Source organism: Emydura macquarii, unplaced genomic scaffold (assembly GCF_026122565.2).
Source record: "Emydura macquarii macquarii isolate MOO-44397 ecotype Brisbane River unplaced genomic scaffold, CSIRO-AGI_Emac_v2 contig_2636, whole genome shotgun sequence".
NCBI classification, from domain to species: Eukaryota; Metazoa; Chordata; order Testudines; family Chelidae; genus Emydura; species Emydura macquarii.
This window is the reverse complement of record NW_027132773.1, coordinates 36707743-36722916: the sequence shown is the minus strand read 5'-3', so window position 1 is coordinate 36722916 and position 15174 is coordinate 36707743. Positions and strand designations below refer to the sequence as shown.

Here is a 15174-nt window from a genome sequence, read left to right as displayed (position 1 = left end):
AAAAGTTTTGAACTAGTTTGTCTTTTGAAGTTGAAGTGAATGAATCCAAGTAAGGTCAGCTGACTGATATAATTGAGCAAGTGGGAGGGGCATAGTCCTTGTGATTTGTATTGGCTAGATATATAAATTAGAAATACAAAGAATACAATAGAAATACATAGAAATACAAAGCTAGCTAGTGAGAGATCCTAGAGAAAGTGACCACTGGTAACATGGCAGAGGAGTAGGCATCTTAATTAGTTGTTAGTGTACTAATATAAAGAGATGCTGTTAAATAACCTAGTACCTTTTTATTATTTAGTATTATCACAGAATAAAAATCCTAGTTAAACTATGGAAGTAGAGGACCGAGCACCAATGTTGACACAAGAACAAAAGGATATAAACTGGTCATCAACAAGCTTAGGTTAGAAATTAGACAGACAGTTTCTAACCAGCAGAGGTCTGAGGTTCTGGGACAGCCTTCCAAGGGGAATAATGGGGGCAAAAAACCTAACCTGTTCCAAGACTTAACTTGATAAATTAATAGATGGGATGGTACGATGAGATTACCTACAATGGCATATGGCCCATCTGTGACTGCTTTTAGCAAATATTTCCAACAGCTGGAGATGGGACGCTAGATGCAGAGGACTCCAAGTTACTACAGAGAATTCTTTCCCAGGTGCTTAGCTAGTGGGTCTTTCCACATGCTCGGAGTCTGATTGTCATATTTGTGGTTGGGAGGGACAACCTCGGTCAGATTGGCAGAAAGCCTAGGGGTCTTTTTTGCCTCCCTCTGCAGCATGGGTCACTTGCTGGTTTGAGCTAGAGTAAATGGTGGATTCTCTGTAACCTAAAGTCTTTAAATCAAGCTTTAAGGACTTCATTAGCTGAAAGGTTATAGGATTATTACAGGAGTTGGTGGGTGAGGTTCTGTGGCCTACGATGTGCAGGAGGTCAGACTAAATGATCTTGAATGGTCCCTTCTGGCCTTAAAGTCTATGAGTTCATTAATAAGAGTGGGAGTTACTCAGTTTATTGCAGTAGAGTACAGAATGTACAACTACTTGCCTTGTGTCCATGTGCAATACATATGCACCTGGGCTGAAATTTATATCTCTGTAGGGGCCCAGCACAAGGCCAGTGTACCACTCATGTTCCATTTAAGTCCTACTTTGAAGGCTAAAGTGGTGTATAGCTCTTGTGCCAGTCCACTACAGAGGAGTGCCTGTAGTTTGTGGTGTACAGCACCTTGCAGTCAGCTGTTGAACTTTAGGAGCAGAGGAAGGTTAAATTACATACACAGACAGATCATTGTAGAGTGGGTCTGCACTGTAATAGGTTGTTCATTCTTCCTGTTGAAGAAACCAGTCTCATGATGGGAGGTAACCAAGCTGGAATGGAAGGACAAACTCCCTTATGTAGGACTTGCCCTCCAAAGCAAGTAGCGGAAGCTGATAATTTCTCATGCACTGAAGATGTCACTCCTGGAATGATATTACAGGAAGATGCAGATAAGGTGCCGTGATAATGGATTTGATAATAAAAATATTGGTAGCCTGAGTATGTGGTAACCATGAGAACTGTTCAGTGACTTAGCTATTGGGTGCAAAGGTAGCAGATCTTAGAAAACATATAAAAAAACTTCTGCTGTATAGGACTCAGGCCTGGTCTGCACAAAGTTATATTGGTACATAAACTATTTCAATTAGGGCTCGGAGTTTTACCAAAATATTTAGGCCTGTACAACCCTTAGTACAGATGCAGTTACACTGGTTCAAAGTGCATTATATCTGGATAACTTATTCCCCTTCCCTTAGGGGAATAAGTTATAGTAGTATAAGTACATGTATAGTGCTACAGCTGCACCTGCACAAGGAGGGTTGTATTGCTTCAACTATACTGGTACAATTAAAGCTGTACAATTAAAGCTGTGTATAGATAAGCCTGCAGTGTTTGTACTACATACTGATACCTATGACATACAGGAGTGCAGGAAAGAGGACCTGGGAGCTAAATTTAGGTTACTGGGGGAAAGTCTTAAGTCACACTTCAGTAAATCAGAGACATTTGCTAGGGTTACAAAACAAAAGTACCTATGTCTATTAAAGAAAAGGACAGAAGTTACAGCTGTATTGGAGGAGGGACATGTTCAGGCCACAAAGATAAATTTGATAAACTACTAAGGTGTCAGACAAAATAGAAATAAAAATAGGCACATGTAGTGATTATTTTTGGCCAAGTATCTAAATACCAAATCATAATACAAATATATAATACAAATATACCAGTAGAACTATATTGTTGGCCTTCAGATCAGAAAAAGACTACTGAGTGCATAATGCTGAGAGAGATCAAAGAGTCCCTTAAAACTAATAAATCAGTAAGGGCCCATATTTAATGGGGTCAAATATCACAATGGGTATAGGGAGGTAATTTCTCAACACCTCAAACAGTTCTATCTTGCAACAGCTCCTTCTAGAACACACAAGTGGAGTAACTATTTCTCCACTGAGGTCTTGCCTAGCCTAGGGAGATTTGGATTGGTACCACTATTTACAACAGTCCCAACCCCTAATGCACATACTGCACCTACCAAAAAAACCAACCCAAAACGTGCCTTGCCTCAGTGGGCCTTACCTCAGCAGGTGGACTCGCTCTGGTGTAAGCCTCCTCTCACAGGCAGCACCTCCACACGGGGGAGGGGGGGGGGACTGACCTGAGGTAGGGGCGCCCATATAAAAACCGCAGTAGAGACTGAGCCCTAGTCATAAATCACACACACGACTCGGTTCAGCAAGTAAGAACATAGCGGAGCCGCTGCTATCAGCGAGGGGCCACCCCAGAAGCTGGCACGGACACCGCACTTGGGAAAGGGGGACATAAAACGCCATTGTCCTACCCTCCCCCCTGAGCTGCTGCTGCTGCTGCCACCTCCTCCCCCCCTTCCCAAGAGGCTCTGCACTCCCCCCGCCCCCTGCGCTGCCCCCCATTCACAGAGCAGTCCAGCGTCCTCGTGCCCTGCCTCCTCCACGCCCCTGGGCTGCCCCCCCCTCCACAGGAGCCCCCGTGCCCGCCCCCTGCTTGGGTCACTCCTCACCGGGGATCCCCCGGCTTTACCCCGCGCTGTCCTTCCCTTCCGCCCCACTGGGTTGCCTTGCCACTGCCCTGCAGAGCTGTTCCATCCACGCCCTCCCCCCGTGCTGCCAGTGGCAGTGCCCTGCAGGCAGGCCCCGGCCAGGGCGGCCCGTGCACGCCAGCAGCGAGGACTCGTCGCAGGAGCCGCGCGGCAGGCAGCCCAGGCAGGTGCCGGGCACCCCGGGGTCGCTCCCGCCCAGGGGCTCGAGCGGCTGCAGCTGCCCGCCGCGACTCCCGGCAGGGAAGGTTCGGCGACCGGCTGCTCCAGGTTCCCTTCCTCCGCCCGCGCGTCCTGCTCGGGAAACACCTGTCCGGGGCCGGGGCCGGGGCCGGGGCCGCCGCTCCAAGCCGGTGAGTGGCGAGAAACCGGGCTCGCGCCAGGCTCGCTCGCTTCCTCCCTGCCTCTCTCCTCGGACCTAGGCGTGTAACCCGCCCCGGCTGGCTCCGCGCGGCAGGGCACGCAACTTCTTTCCCCGGCAGTCCTGCGGCGGAGGCGAGGCTAGGCGAGGCACGGGTTGTTGTAACAGTAGGACTCGGGCTGCCCGCAGCACTTGGAGAGCGGCGGCAGCAGCAGCAGCCCTTGGGGCTGGGGCAGGGGCCGGGGGGCTGTCTTGGGTGCAGTGATGTTACCCCGGCCGGGGGGCAGTTGTGGGCCATAGAAAAAATGTCTTTGCAAGATGTTGTCAGCTGTTGTGTAGCTGACTCATCCCTCCAACACAATTTGGCTTAAAGGCTACATGCTTGTTTGACTCACTTTTCCCCAACGAAAGCGACCGCATAGGCCTGCTTTTACCTTCCCAGGGCCCCTAATTCTTTAGGCCCTGATCTTGCAATGAGTTCTGTGCAGGTGGACCACTTGCCCGTACACTGCCCCCCTGAAGTGAAGGGACATGGGGTCAGATCACATTGCAGAAGCCTTAGTTTCTTTCCCCCTAACATAATCAACTCTGAAACTAAATCTTAAAGTAGACAAGGCCATACAGAAGATAATACCACTGGGTACAGCTCCAGTGGTTGTAACACCAATGGAAGATATACTGTAGACAAAGTCTGCGTGGGATCAAGGATTTTCTAATTCTTGTGTAGTTACATTTTATGAGGTTGGTTTATTGTTAGTTCGCAAGACGTGTAAGTGTATCCTGCACACAGGTTGGCCATTATTACAGTTGGCAGTTGCGTGTGCTTTTAAATTTCAGAATGACTGCTGTAGATTTTTTAATCTAAAGAATTTCAGCTAAATCTACATAGTGACCATTGTAAAGTTTATGAGTCATGGTATGACTGCTGTGGTGTTTCTAAATTCTGTAGTAGTAAATACAGACCTTCTAAGCTTTGGAAGAATTAATATGGAAGCATTTATAAATATCTCTTAATATAAGTGATAAATAGGTTAGACTGTTTAAAAACTAGGAAAATTCATAGCCTAATCTATTAATTACAGTCGAATTAAGGCTACCCATTATTTTAATGTGTCATCAGAGTGTTTATAACAACTTAAACTCCGTCTCATTACTATCAATTTATTTAAGCCCTGATCCTGCAAATCCTTCAACATGTAAGTAACTTTACCTAAAGGGACTACCCAAATAAGTAAGCATTTGCATAACTGAGAGCATAGATTAAGTTCTTTAAATCAGGAACTGAGTCTTCCTATATATTGTATGATGCCTAATAGACTAGGGCCTTAATCCTGGTATGCTAAAGCTCAAACAGAAGCTATGGGTTTGATGCAGAAATTACTGAGTGAAGTTCTTTGGCCTATGTTATGCAGAAGGGCAGACTAAATAATCATAATGGGTCCCTTCTGGCTTTAACATTTATTAATCTAATTTAATATTAATCTATTACACTGCAGTGTAAATATTAAACACTAATAAATTAATTTTCTCATCTAACAAATAATGTTTGTTGTGTCCATCCTATACATATAGGCCATAAAATCTTCCAGGTATTTTACACACCCTTGAGATGCTATTGGTGCAGACTAAATCACCATGCAGCTAAACACCAAAGTGTTGTAAATAAAATACGCAGTAGGAAGAGGTAGGCAGTAAGTAGTAAGTGGAATGCTGCAGGGACGTTCATTGTGAATCTCCTTATGTTCAAACTTTTGTTTGCTTTTGTACAATATTATTCTATTATTAAAGTTATGTATAATTTATTATAACCTTACTATATCTTACCCAAGATTTCCATTTGGATTTATGGAGGCAGCTAAAAGTTTTAGATCATTTCAGAATCTTCCATCAAACCTCTCTTTTGACTAGAGATCTAAACATCTTTAAATCTCCAGGGAGCATAAACATGCTGCGGAACTGTGGTAGCAATTTCTGATTCACTGAAAATTCTATTGATAGGAATCATGAATGTGTGCATGCCAGTTGTATATCATACTTTCTAGGGGGGTACCAGCATTCACATTGTCCTTCTATATAATCTTTCATCAAATCTTCTCAAAACATTACAAGTGCTAATAATGAATTAAACCTCACAACACTGTGAAGAACTAGATTAGTAGTATGCTTGTATAGGGTAAATTAAGTAACTTGCCCAAGGCTTATTTATATTTCTAGTAACTAGATTAATCCCTGGTATAACAAGTTTGGCCTGAGGAGTTCTTGTTTCAAGTCCCCACCCCTAAAATTATCAATAATTGCTAGTTGTGGTTGATGCCCCATATTGGACCATTTATCTTTTTTCTTCTGCAAGGATCCCTATTTGTTTAATCAAAGCTTATAATTAAATTTTAAAATGGTCCAACTTCAGAAGTTTCACTTCAGTTAAGGATTCAAAAGTTTGAATGGCTCAACTACAAAATTACACTGGAAATCTTTTGAAAACAGCCCCTCTCATGAGATTTTGAGTACTTCGTAATAGGGTCAAAAATATCAAAAGAAAGAGCATTTTCTTAGTGTTTTGGTATTTCCAGTGTGAAAGAAAACCAGGAAGTGCAGAGATTGCAAAAATTAAAGATAACACAGAACAAGAGTTTACCCACCCACATTTTTTGAAATGCCAAAAAAGTTTTGGCTTCGTTCTTATTTTTTCTGAACCTAGCTGTTAATCCCTAGTTACCTATACACTTGTTTTACATGTTTTTTGCTTTGTGAGATTAAAAGAACTGTTTTTGTATATTTGGCTTTCTGTAACATTGTCATGAAAGTGTAGATATGGAAATGTGTGTTAGAGAAAGAGAGAAAGAAAGAAAGAGGCTTCCCAAGTGACTTGATTTGCAAACACTTCTTTAGTGGTGCTAGATGCCACTAACAAAGGTTCTGTGATGCATGTACTTGGGTCAGTACACATGCCTCGACATCCAAACCAGGATTACTAGTAAATATTATACTATGGTATCACTCTAAGGTTCTGATCATGATTGGGTCTCCATTGAGCTCTTCACTGTACACAGAAAAGAGATGATCCCCATCCAAAGGATTCACAGTCTAAAGTTAAAGGAGTAGGGCATCTGAACTGGAGTGGACCGGAGGTGGAGATCAGGCCCAAATGGAGCTGGGAAAAAGGCCCAGGCAGTTGGCATTGATGTCACAATACCATGCACTCTGTCTGAAGCACTGGGTGGCAGGACCATTAGATTATCACACAGTACTGCCACCCCTGTTCTTTGCAAATGGATGAGTCCAAACAATTGTTTTAATGGCTGGGCAGTGCATAGGTTTATTGTCTATGATGTAAGATAACAACCAGTCTGATCAGCTGCTTAATGTTTATGGGAATAGTTGACCAGGAAATGGAGTGTGTTTTTTTTTTGTTTTTTTTTTTAAAGGAAATATTTTCTAAACACATATCAACCCTGACAGTGTTAGGACTGGTTTTACTGGCTTTTGCCAGATCTAAGGAGGCACAGCCATTGAGATCCTAATTAATCCAATTGTATTTAATAAGGTCAAGGCAATGGGATTCCATTAGATCCAAGAATGTTTACATAAAACATGTAGGGGTCCACTGACATAAAAACACAGCTAGTAATTTGTGGTTAGGACACATTCTTTCATTTTATGAATATTCATCTATGCTATGTAGAGGCAGATTTATTTCTGACTGTATTACAAAGTGTACAGTAATTATATTAAAATTTATGTAAAAGAGTGTTAAGGCTGCAAAGTAAAGCACTCAGAGATGAGGGAATGCTAGAACTAAGGTTGCCCATGCATGTTTCTGTGACATTGCCCAGGGTTCAGTCTGAACTGTTGGACAGCTGCATCCACTCAGATCTCCAACCTGGGGTGCTTTTTACATTGCTTTGCTATAAAAGCAACCACTCTTGGCCTGCTTACACCCAGCCTCCAGCATGTAAATTACCCCCAGCTATACTGCAAGAGTGCCTCAGCCAGTCAGCCTGCCACCCATGAATTATGTTATGAATGCCAGCAATTCCCAGTCCCAGACTTTCCCCCAGAAATGTGCGTCTTGTACTGTCCAGTACCCTCCTGGACAATACAAGCTCATATAAAGTCTATCATTTCATTAATAGAGAATGATATGCACGAAGCTTGTTATCTCAAATGGAGTTCACCAAACACTTCAATCCAAACACAAACACTTGTCTAGATATAACAATAAAACAAGTTTATTAACTGCAGAAAGAAAGATATTAAGTGATTACAAATAAGGAGGCATAAGAGCCAGAACTGGTTACAAAGAAATAAAAAGTAAAATGCAAACTAATATCTAACTTAATAAGCAAAGTGAATTTAAAGCAAACAGGTTTCTCTCACCACATGCTTACAGCAGTCTGTCTGGATTTCTTTCAGCCAGGACTCCCTCCCCCAGTTCAGTGATGTTTCTTTTGTCTTTCAGGTGTTATTGATGCTGTGAGTAGAGATGAGGGAAAAATGGTGATTTGAGGCCTCTGTTCCTCATTTTTATATCTCTTCCTCCTCTTTGAGAATCATCTCCAGCTGGCAGCAGCCAGTCTGTTTTCACAAGAACCTCTAGCTGTCCCATTGCCAAGATGTAAACTTATCGCTCACACCCTTCTTCCTGCCAAAGAATGTCCACTTGATAGTCCATTTGATTTTGTTGACACCTGGCTGAGGCACCAGTTTGCCTTTTGTCTTTGAGGAATGGGTGTGTGCCTGCTTTTCTAAACTTGGAGCATGCCTCAGAAACGTTATACAGTAGAGTCTTATAACTTTACATACAATGTTGTGAAACACATTTTATCAGGACAATAATGTGCAGCAGATTATGAATTTTCAAATGATACCTCACATGGCATACTTTGTACAAAATGTAACATAGTCTTGTAAAAAGGATGAACATAAGGGTACAGACTCTCACAGATTCCCCTCCCTCTGTCTATTTCTGTCCCTGTCATTGCCTGCTCCTCTTCCCTTTGCAGATGAGTCAGGCTGCTTCCTGCTTTCAGTTCTGGTGCCCAGAACGACAGTGGCCCCACCATCCAGAAGGAGCAATTGCAGGGAAAGTTTTGCTCCGCCTTGACAATTTAGCTACCAAGCGCCAACAAACCTCATGTGCAAATGGTGATTTTCAGAGGCTTGTTATCTGGCTAATTTGAGTGGTTTATGGGGCTAAACAAAGCACTTCCATGACCCCTCTTGGCAACCTCTTCCCTCACTTGCAAAATTCAGGACCTGGCTCCAAAGGTTTGAGGTGCTGGAGCTTTTCACCCAAAAGGATTAAGAATTTTTTTTAACATTAGTTTTTGGATTCCCTCTGAGACCTTTTCCACTCAGCTTATCCAGAACACCTTGTTCAGTTCTGGGAGAACACTTCATCCAGTTCTCTGGCATCCAAAACACTCAGTTTGACTCTGGATTTCATCATTCAGGTTCCTTTATTTGGCATACTGCAAAGCTACGTTGAGTTGATCAGACTCGTGTAGGGGGAAGGTATAGGGCGTACCATACGTTCCGAGTTACACAGACAACCTCTTCCTTTATACATATTTACATATTACATTGCATTTGCTATACATTAAATCATACATTTTTGGATTGGCTTGGTTACTTTGCAGGAACCAATCCCTGTACAGTATGCTTTGTCCATGTGCTGTTCATGTGCATCCTGATCTTTACATTCCAGGTTTATCTTGACTATAGTCCCTAGCATCAAGGTGTTCCTGCTTTATCTTGGCTAGCACAGACATCCTGACTCCGGCATACTGTTTGTCAAGCCCCTATTTACAACTAAACCTTTATTCACCTTTCCAGTTATGCCTATTAAGAAATGAGGCAAGTTACTTATGTTAAGCCAGACCTACAATTAGCAAAACAGCATATTTCTCCCCCAAACTCATTTTCTGAATCAGCTGAACTTTAAAAATAAATCAGCCTCAGTCTGACACCCAGCATGGAAAATTTCAGCCCTAACTTTTAAAGCATGGCAAAGTAAAAAGCAACTGAAAATACCATCGTATAAAGGAAAGTGTTAGGCCATCTTAACCATTTGCATCCTTGTCAGCTCTGCCTACAATAGATAAAAATGGCGGAAAGCCATTACCAGCTGAATGAGATAATATCTTTTATTGGACCAGCTTCCGTTGATGAGAGAGACAAGCTTTCGAGTTTACGTGAAGCTCTTCTTCAGGTCTGGGAAACTTACTCAGACCTTGTCTACACTAGCACTTATGCCAGCAAAACTTTTGCTGCTCAGGGGTGTGAAAAAAGGTTTTGCCGGCATAAGCGCTTGTTGTTGACAGCACTATGTTGGTGGAAGATGCTCTCCTCTTGATATAGCCACCACCTCTCGTTTAGGTGATTTTATTATACCAGTGGAGGGAGGTCTCTCCCGTCGACATAACACGGCTACACAAGTGCTCTTATAGTGGCACAGCTGTACTGATACAGCTGTGCCTCTGTAAGTTTTAAGTGTAGACTAGCTCTCAGTGTCACAGCTAAATACAAGATGGAACAGATTGTTTATCATAAGTAGTTAACACATATTTCAAGGGACCATATAAGGTGAAGTAGCTTGTTTTGTATGTAGCTGTGACACTCTGAGTAAGTTTCCCAGAACTGAAGAAGAGCTCTGTGTAAGCTTGAAAGCTTGTCTCTCTCTCCAACGGAAGTTAGTCCAATAAAAGATATTACCTCACCCACCTTGCCTCTCTAATATCTTGGAAATGATATGGCTACAACAACACTGCACATTACCAGCTGAAGGCTTTTCAGTGGCCTGTAGCAAATGAATTTACAGGTCATTGTGTTCCTTAACAAAGTTGCTATCTTGGGTCTTAAACCATGCTGCTGCTGCTATGAGTAAGGTGAATTAATTACTGTGAGGATTTTTTTCACTTCAGTGAAATATTAGTTTCAGAGCCTCGGGGTATGTCTACACTTAAACTGCTACCGCGTCACAACTACAGCACTGCAGCTATTCCACTGTAGTGCTTCAGGCCATGTCTACTCTAGCGAGCTTACAGCAGCACAGCTGAACTTATAGCGGCACAGCTGAACTGATGCAGCTGTGCTGCTGTAAGATCACTTGTATGGCTGCTCTATGCCGACAGGAGCGAGCTCTCCCGTCGACATAATAAAAGCACCTCAACAAGCAGCAATAGCTATGTCGGCAGGAGAAGCTCTCCCGCTGACATAGTGCTTGTGCGCACTGCCACTTATGCTGCCGAAACGTATGTCGCTCAGGGGGGTGTTTTTTCTTATCCCTGAGAGACATACGTTTTGCTGACATAAACGGTAATGTAGACATGGCTCAGTGTAGACCTTTCCTATGCTTCCAGGAGGGGTTCTCCCATCGGCAAAGGTAATCCTCCCCAGGAGGCAATAACGATTCTTCCATTGACCTAGCGTTGTCTACACCAGAGGTTAGGTCAACATAGCTATATTTCTCAGGGTTGTGGATTTTCATGCTCCTGAGGAATGTAGCCATGCTTATGTAAATTTGCAGTGTAGACCAGCCCAAAGGCTGTTCAGTGTTTTGTCTCCAGTGTAGATGGGGCTTGATCTTTCTTGAAACCAGGAAGCTTGTTTAGTGAAGATGGTGTCTTAGGCTATGTCTACACTACAGCTTATGTCAACATAATTTATGTCGCTCAGAGGGGTGATTAAATAACCTCCTTGAGCAACATTGTTATACCGACATAAGCGCTCGAGCGTCTCCCTCCAACGTAGCCTCTGCCATTCATGGAGGTGATTTTATTATGCTGATGGGAGAGAGCTCTCCCGTCAGCAAAGAGCATCGTCATCAGATGTGCTGCAGCTGCATCGCTACAGCTGCAACGTTGTACATGTAGACATGCCTTTAAATGCTGTTGTGACTAAAGTCTAATCTACATTTAAAACTTAGGCCTGGTCTACACTAGAATTTTATGTCTGTATAGCTGCGTCTCCCAGGGGTGTGAAAAATCCACAACCCTGAGAGACGTAGCTATGCCGACCTAACCCCTGCGACCTCTAGAGGAGGTGGATTACCTACACCGATATGAGAATCCCTCCCATCAGCATAGGTAGTGTCTATACTGAGGCATGACAGCAGTGCAGCTGCGCCACTATAGCAGTTTAAATATAGACAAGCCCCCAGACTGACATAGCTATAGCCCTCAAGGATGTAAAAAATCCACATCCCTGAGTGCTGTAGTTATGCTGAACTAATTCCTAGTGTAGACACAAGTAGGTCAATGAAAGAATGCTTCTGTTGATTTAGCTACCATCGCTTGGGGAGGTGGCGTTCCTGCAGCGACAGAAAAACCCCTTTTGCCACTGTAAACTGTGTCTCCACTACAGGTTATCAGCACCATAGCTAAGCTGCTATTGTCCTCATAGTACCGACATAGTATAAGCATGGATGTCTTAGGGCTGGTCTACACTAGGGACTTAGATCGATAGAGCTACAACTTTCAGGGGTGTGAAAAATCCGCGTCTCTGAGAGATGTAGCTATGCCGACCTAACCCCTGGTGTAGACAGCACTGTGTAGACGGAAGAATTATTCTGTTGTCCTAGCTACTGCTTCTTGGGCATGTGGATTATCTATGCTAATGGAAGAACCCCTCTTGTTGGCATAGGTAGTGTCTACACTAAAGCACTACAGTGGCATTGCCGTAGTGTTTTAAGTGTAGACATACTGTAATAAAACACTCTGCTGGAGTTTGAACACCTTTAAATTTGTCTGTTGTATACTTTTCTCTCCTCCTCACAGTCAACATTTTTCCAGAACATAGTCTACCTGCTGTTATCCAAAATAGTCAGCCTGTTACTAATAAAGTCATATACTGGAAAAAGATTAAAATTTTTCCTTCATTTTGATTTTTTCCTTAATTTTTTCCTTCATTTTGATTTTTCGTTTTTGTTTTCCCACATTCCCATTCCCCTATGGCATTTGTGATTAACTCCAATCTGAAGGATGTGCATCTCTCATAACTCCTTCAACTTGTGGTACAAGTGGCTGCACAAATCACTAGGGTTGTAAGTGCATCCTTCAAATTCTTCCTGAATCTCAGGCCATCATTCACAGTAGATTTCAGTGTGGGGGTGAGTTGTGTATATACATATCATATATATTAAAAATGGAGCAGTAGCAATAACTACAGTTAAGGTTCCCTAACACTTCCCATTTTGACTCCCTTTGTCCAAATATGTGACAAATTTTAACCATTCATACTGAAATTTTTCATGTTTGGTGTTTACCTCAGAAAATGAAAAACATATGTTATACAAATAATTTATTTACATTTTAACCATTCATATTATATATAATTAAATGTTTAAAGTATAGCTAAGGTTAGGTAGCAAATGGTAAATATATAATGAGAAGTTTATGTATTATGAGAAGCGTATATATAGTTTGTTATGTTTGTTTTTTCTATATGTTTATTTTTCAAAAAGGTTAATAGAAAAAATGAAAAATATATATATATATTTTTAATTAAGCAGTTGATTTATTCTACAGGCTCAACTGAACTATATTTTCAAACAACAAAAACAGCTTACTGAGAACAGTCTGAGAGCTCCATCCTAGAAACCCTTATTCATTTAGGCCGATTGATTTTAGTATAACGAGTTTTTAGAGTAAAATGTTCTTGAGACAACTTTTTAAAATGTTGCTGTTGGGAAAGAAGAGTTTAGAATGACGTGTGAAGCTGGAAATCTAGAAATCATTCACTACTTGTAATTTATGCCATGTAAAAATGTATATTATGCAAACTCTCAAATCCTGAAATGCTCTTCCTTTTTGAAACAATCTCTCAGAAATATTGGTATCCCAAAGCCATGTATATGGTCATCATTTGTGGCATGTACGTTAGCAGGAAATAAGAGGATACCTCAATCTACTCTTTCAAGAAAGTCAGCTCCATATGGTCTCTGTACTTAGACCAAATTCAAGAACCATAGTCAATATAAGTCAAAGGTCTTAAGGACTACAATACGGGAGCCATTAGAGTCTTAATTGTGTCTTTATTTTGTTATTTTTTGTAGCTAACCATCTATAATTTAGCTCTTTCAAATGTAGTTCATCTTTATACAGAGCATTTCTTCTAATCAGCTGGTTTTATGCATGTATGACTGTTTTAATTTTTATTATTTGTTTTTATCTAAGTGGGTAATTTTTAGCACATCCCTTCCACCTGTGAGTTTTAAAATTAAGTTCAGTTTTTTTGTGGTTGCCGGTAGTGTAAATGTATTTGTTCAGTTCTAACAGGAAAAGCATTCTGACTTTTTTAAAATGAGCAATCATATGTATAATCAACTTGGTTAAAACTTCCTTCCTGGTAAGTGCAACACTTCCTTTGCATCTGGATATGAAGGCAAGCAAGAAAAGCAGAACAACTTAAACAACTTTCTTGTGAATGATCCTTCTTTTAAAAAATACTTTAAAATTAAACAAATGAGTCTTCTGCAGCGACTCATCCTTTGCTTTGTAATCAGGTAATGTTTCATTTTTTTTGGTAATTTTAAACATGGTGTCCACAGTTATTTGCTTTCCAGAACTTTAAGAATGAATTGTAACCACCGAGTGTTCTGTTGTTTCAGTTTTTTTGGTTTTTTTTGGTATATTTTTAGCTTTTGTTCTAATATTTGCAAGGACACCATCAGATTGGTGGGGGGGGGGGGGAGGTTGTAAGCAAATGGTGGCAGGCTTTCTGTATAAAAGATTTCTTTTGAAAAAATGTTGAAGTTAAGCAATTTAACATAGTTTCTGAGGGAGAGATTGAAGGGGAACAAATATAAGTACATCCAGTCAACTTTGCTTTCCTCAGCTGAATACTCTGTAAATAACTTGTACTTTGATATTGTAGAACAGACACTAATTGTGAGCAATAACATTTTTGCTTTCTTAAAATCAGTAGGACTGTCTTAAAATTTCTTTCACATTTTATGTCTGCTTTAGATATTTTCACTTGCTGTACAACTTACTATAGTGTAATCAATCGACTTGTGAGCATTTTCATTCGTAACCAACTGTAATATATTTTTTTTTGGAAATGTTTATCTGAAAACCAATGAATGTTACCAGTTTTGTGAAGCTCAGAATTAAAGGAACACCTCCAAGGATGTTAGATTAAAATTTAGATGTACTTTAAATAAGGGATTTTTAAAATAAAAATATCCTAATGCTTCATCATGGATGGTGAAAAAAATCAACGGCTTTTCTTTTTGTGGAGTCCACATAGAAATAATATTTGTTTCCTTTGCTACAATTAACATATTTTTCCTCGGAGCGAACTGTGACATCATTCTGTGAGATTGGCTCACCAATAGCAAAATGTCTTTCAGTTGTTAAAATCCATTTGTGTTGATTTCAGCATCATCCAAAATACAAAAGGTGGGGGGGAAATCAATGTTTGCCAAATTCAAAAGAGAAAATTAGTTGAAGCAAGAAAACGTTGTCAAGCTCCTAATGTTCACAGGTTTCACTGAAGTGTGAAAGCTTAGGCCTCTCAGACCCTCACAAGATCAAGGTCATAATTCATGAAGTGTGTTTGAATGGATAGTATTCTATAAGTGCACAATTCAAAATCTTTAGTTATTGCCATACTTAGTGTTTGGTTTTAAAAATTGATTCAAATAAGCCATCCTGAACAAAAACAGTTTTAGATTCAGAAACTTTGGGAATAT

The 15174-nt window shown here is 41.1% G+C and overlaps 1 protein-coding gene across 3 annotated transcripts in view; it reads left to right on the top strand.

Moving 5' to 3' along the window:
• Positions 1–3305: 3305 nt before the first annotated feature.
• PIK3CG (phosphatidylinositol-4,5-bisphosphate 3-kinase catalytic subunit gamma) overlaps positions 3306–15174 on the top strand; it is a 51014-nt gene continuing 39145 nt past the window's right edge. For 2 of the 3 annotated variants that reach the window (XM_067564460.1, XM_067564462.1), the window contains exon 1: positions 13852–13983. The gene's annotated coding sequence lies outside the window, so the exon portion shown is untranslated. Of the gene's footprint in view, positions 3472–13851; positions 13984–15174 lie in introns of those variants that run through there. The other variant, XM_067564461.1, reaches the window with a different exon arrangement.